Here is a 5640-nt window from a genome sequence, read left to right as displayed (position 1 = left end):
TCAAGAGCATCATACATTAAGAAAGCAAAAGGTCATTAAAAACACAGAAAGAAAAGACTGAAATGAATGTCAAAAGACTGTAAAACTGTCTCTTGAACATACAGAAGAGAAAGCAATGGGAAGAAATGAAGTAAAATAGATGAACAGGAATTTCTGAAGGGCAGCTTGAGAAAACAAAATAAAGTATTATAATAAAATGTACAAAGATGTCTACATTTAGAAATGTTAGAAAACCAAAAGGGAAGAACAAACTCAGAAATTCTCAAGCTGAATCAATTTAAGAAAATATTCAAGCCTCGAGCTACTATACTGAAAGATATTATGAACAATATATTGAATGATGCCAAAACCATTAAAGGAAGATAGAAGGATAATCAGAGTTACTATGCCAAAGAGAACTGGTCAATGCTTAAGCATTTCAAAAGACAGGATATGATCAAGAACTGATGGTACTGAAGGAAGAAGTCCAAGCAGTATTGAAGGATTGGCAAAAAACAAGTCTCCAGGAATTGATGGAATACAAATTAAAATGTTTCAACAAACTGACGCAGCATTGGAGGTGTTCACTTGTCTGCACCAAGACATTTGGAAGACAGCTACCTGGCCAACTGATTGAAATAGCTCAATATCTATGCCCATTTCTAAAAAAGGTGACCCAATGGAATGTGCAAATCATCTGACAGTATCATTGATAACACAGGCAAGTAAAATTTTGCTGAATAATTTTTTTTTTTTTTTTAATATTTGCAGCAGGACATCAACAGGGAGCTGCCAGAAATTCAAGTCAAGTTCAGAAGAGGACGTGGAATGAGGGATATAATTTCTGATGTCAGATGGATCCTGACTGAAAGTAGAAAATACCTGAAAGAAGTTTAGTTGTGCTTTTTTGACTAAGCAAAGGCATTCGACTGTGTGGATCATAGTGAACTATGGATTACATTCTGAAGAATGGGTATGGCCATCGCCAATCTTTATACTGAGCAAATTACCCAATAATCTGGACTATACGAAAAAGAACATGGCATCAGGGTTGGAGGAAGGCTCATTAACAACCTGTGATATACAAGTAACATAAGTTTACTTGCTGAAAGTAAAGAGGACTTGAAATACGTACTAATGAAGATCAAAGACTCAGTCTTCAGTATGAATTGCACCTCAGTGTAAAGAAAATAACGTTTCTCAGAACTGAACAAATAAATAACATCAAGATAAATGGAAAACAAGCTACTTGTGACGTCTAATGACAACAGAGTGAAGGCTTGGAAGTCCAAGGTCATGGCAAAACATCTGAAGTTCATTGCCAGGACTGTGATGGTACAAGAAGGGAATGTAGATGGTGCATACAGGACCCTAAACAGAATCCTCACCATGGATGGACTCACTGACAATATTAAGCGAAGGCACTGCTATGAGAAGCCTTGCTACAAGCTACAGCAGGAAAGCTATGAAACCTGCCAGAGGATCTACAACACGGAAATGGCTCAAGATCAACTTCTTGATGTGAAAGAACCAGGCAGATCCTTGGCAGGGCTGTTGAGGCAAATTGTGTCTCTTTTCTTTCTAGAACCTATTTTTGCTTTCTCTACAATAAACTCAATTACATATATGCAAGAAGGACTGCATATAAGAGTTAACATGCTTATTGTTAACTGAGGAGGGCTTGCAAGAAGGTACTCTGGAACCACTGTGGTTCTTGTCACTCAAGGTTTGGTTGTCTTTCCTCAAGTCATCAGCAGTAAGGTCAATAGTGAATAAAGCATATTACTGGGCATTGTATGAATATAGTTTGATCTCATCTTTGTCCTCTGGAAACTAAAAATGCAGTTGGAGAAATTTTATATGCACCTATACCTCATTTATTGACTGTCTCATTACTGGAGATTTCTCATTTACCACAGAAGTATAAGCATCCAATTATTTTGTGCCCTCATATCTGGCAGTAACAAATGTCAAGGTGCATGAAAATAACACTGACTGTGATGGTTAGAGTTCATGTGTCATCTTTCCTGGGTCATGATTATTAGTGACTTAGCTGTTACTTGCCATATATTTTGCATATTATGTACTTGCATAATGTGCACAATCATATAATGTGCATCGTATGCATAGGAAACTAATGACTGAAACTAATGTACGACTTGCAAAACTTGCAAAAAATACATATAACCCATGCATTATTTGCATGAAAATAAGATAATGATGCAATTTGATAGTTATATAATGATGTTATTATCTGCCATTTGTGATCTGATGTGGTCATCTTCCATTTTTGTAGGATGCAGAATTTCCCATGATGACCTGCTCTTTGTAACATACCATGTTGATAAGGAGGAGTAGGTATACAGGATTTCTTCAGTTTTGTAATTTTTGTACAACCTGTAGTTTAACAAATTGTATATTAATACTTCTGTATCACTACATTGGTCTTCAGTAACATTTCTGAATGATAACAGAATCAGGCCTTCACTTGGCTATATTTTCCTGGTCTAAAGTTACTTCTGAGTTCCTTTCACAATACAGAGGGCTGGAATTTATTTAATTGCTAATAGGTATCCCCTGCTTGTACTAATCTCCAGGCCTGACTATTGTCTGTACTCCCCAGAACTCTGAACAGTGAAGGAGTTTTTCGCAAGGCCTCAAGTGTAAAGGGGATAGGTAGATGGCTGAAGTTGCAATCGACTTTTGTTGTAATGGGAGAAAAGCCTTTCTCCCACTCCCTGCTCTGGGAAGCTAGAAAGTAACTGCATAGTGCTTGCATGAATAGGAATTGCCTTAAATCTTTTATTCATGCATTTGGTTCAGGAAAAGGATGTGTTTGTTTTTACTGAGTGATAAATATAATACTTACTCTCCTGATCTTGGGCACCATTTAAATCTGTTAGCAACTCATGGGATTGTCTGGTAGGCCTGCTGTAGTCTTAAGAGTCTTATGTTTGTGTTCTGAAAACAAGTACCCCTTTAAAATTGGGATTCTGTTAAGTGATTTGGACATTCTCCTTTCCAATTATTGACAGTACACTATAGGGAGCATGATGGCTTTTTAGGATAAGCACTGCACTGCAAACTACAGCATTGACTGTTCAAGCCCACCAGCTACTCCATAGGAGAAAGATGAGTCTTTCTGTACTTGCAAAGATTTACCACCTTGGAAACCCAATATAGGGTCACTATGGATTGGAACCAACTCAAAGACACACACCAACAACAACATATACACTATATGTTAACTGGCAAATTATGGAATAACACACTGTATACTAATGAGGTAAATTATAGAATGATACGTTAATTTAGGTAGTTGAAGGGAAAAGAAAATGTTAGAGCTTCCAATATGGGCCAACTACTTATGTACATAAACTTTTATTTAGTCAAAAAGATTTGGCTTTATTTGTAATTTTGACAAGTTGTTAAACGTAAACCCTCATTTTTCCTGTAAAATGGGTATAATGGTGTCTACATGTTTGCGGTGAGGTTTAAATGAAATAATGAATATCAAATACTAAGCACACCATCGGACCCATAGTAAGAAGTCAACAAATGTTAGCAATGATTTTAAACAATTAAAAGAAATGGAAAATAGATGAAGATTTCAAATATTTCATTTTGCTTGGATCCACAATCAACACTCATGGAAGTTAATAGTCAAGAAATCAAACAACATATTGCATGAGAAAACTCTGCTACAAAAGCAGGTTTTAATGTGTTAAAGGACTCATTGTGTGACACTGTAGGATCAGCACTGGACTGTGAACCACAGGGTTGGCAGTTCAAACCCACCAACTGCTATTTAGAAGCCCAAGACAGGATCATTCAAGGGCACTGTCCATGGCAGTAATAGTGATCTCAAACATAACTATTGTAAGGATGGCACAGGACCGGGCAGTGTTTTATTTTGTCATGTACAGGGTCACAATGTGTTGGAACTGTCTTGATGGTACCTAACAATAACATCTCATCAGCAGCTATGGTATCTAACTTTGGAATATTTCTAGTATTCACGTCCATGCTCTACCCTCACTGTCATTGGTGTTAGGTGCTATTGAGTGAGCCCCGATTCATGTCAACTTTATGTATAAGACAATAAAATTTTCCTGGACCAGTGCCATCTTCATAAGGTTTGAGTCTATCATTGTCAAGACCCTAAGTCTAGTGCTTATGGCCACTAGTCCAGTTCCTATAAAGTGCTCCCCAATTGCCTGTATCCTCATTTTAATCTTAATTATCACCTATCCCACTGCCAAATATGAGGTTGAATGAAAAATTATCCACACTATGGCTGTAGAACTTATTTTACTTCACTTTTAGAAAAGACAAAGACATAATGTTTTCAGCAAAAACTCCTTGCTTTTCAACACACTTTGTCCATCTCTCAGCAAACTTTCATTTTCCCTTATTTAAAAAGGTTTTTTAAACTGAGCTGTGAGCCACGAATTCACTGTCTTCACTTCTTCACCAGTAGTGAATTAGTCCATGAAGGGTGGCTTTCAAGGGATCAAACAGGTGAAAAATCTGATGGAGCAAGATCAGGACTATAGGGAGGATGCTTTCTTTAACACCTCAAAAGGAAGTCTTTGCAGAGTAGCAACTGTGTGGGTAGAGATGTGTGGAGGTGTATTGTCATGCAAGATCACAACACCCTTGGAAAGAGTCTTCTGTGTTTAATCTGAAGTTTAGGCTTCAGCTCTGAAGTGAGCATCTCACTGTAACAAGCACTGTTGATTGTTGGACCTTCTTCCTGATAATGTTCCAATAATGTCCCTTGAGAATCCCAGAAAACTGTAAGCATCAATTTTCCAGCTGATGGTTGACTTTTGAACTTTTTCTTTATCAACAATTGAGGGTGTTTCCATTTCATACTCTGCTGTTTACTCTCAGCTTAGTAGTGATGGATCCATCTCTTGTCATAGTAACAATTTTTTTTTTAAGTAACATTTACCTTCCTCTGAGTATCAGTCCAAATTTTGTCTACAGAGGTCCTAATGCTTCTGTTTATGCTCGTCTGAGAGTTGTTTCAGTACCCATCTCATACAAACTTTTTAAAACCCAAGTCTGTCATGAATTACTTCATAGGCAGAGCCATGGCTGATTTGCAAATTATTTGCAACATAATACACTGTCACTATTCTATTTGACAAAATCATTTCACATGCACACTCAGTGTTGTCATCAGCCGTAGATATGGATGGGTGTTTTAATATAACTGGAGCACAGATAATTTTTGACTCACCCTCATATATCATCCCAAAATAAAAACCTGACTAAATTTCCCTTTCTTCCAAAACCCTCACTCACTCATCATGATTCCTAGAGAATACAGTTTAAATTCCTTTTTTAATACACAAGATCCTCAACCAATTTATCCTGAATCACATTCCCAGCCTTACTTCCCATAGTCCTCCATCACATACCATTCACTTTAGTTGAAATGAACTACTCACGATTGAGTAGTTTATTTCAACTAAATGAACACTGGGTCACACCTTTGTTTACTTATATTCTTTGGCCTAGCATGCCTTTTCCCCTATCTCTGTCATTTATAATCCCCATCCTATATGGAGTCTATATTGAATATGAATGACCATACAGATTCTTCCCTTATCTGCTCCTGCTTCATCTCCTTACAAGCTCTATGAATATGGT

General features: G+C 37.1%; 1 pseudogene; it reads left to right on the top strand.

The window, feature by feature from the left end:
• The first annotated feature begins 1275 nt into the window (after positions 1-1275).
• Positions 1276-1537, top strand: LOC102820399 (annotated as a pseudogene).
• The last annotated feature ends 4103 nt before the right edge of the window (positions 1538-5640 follow it).

The sequence above is a fragment of the Chrysochloris asiatica genome, unplaced genomic scaffold, assembly GCF_000296735.1.
Source record: "Chrysochloris asiatica unplaced genomic scaffold, ChrAsi1.0 scaffold00077, whole genome shotgun sequence".
Taxonomy (NCBI): domain Eukaryota; kingdom Metazoa; phylum Chordata; class Mammalia; order Afrosoricida; family Chrysochloridae; genus Chrysochloris; species Chrysochloris asiatica.
Note: the sequence above shows the minus strand (reverse complement) of the source record. Positions and strands in the feature narration are given on the sequence as shown.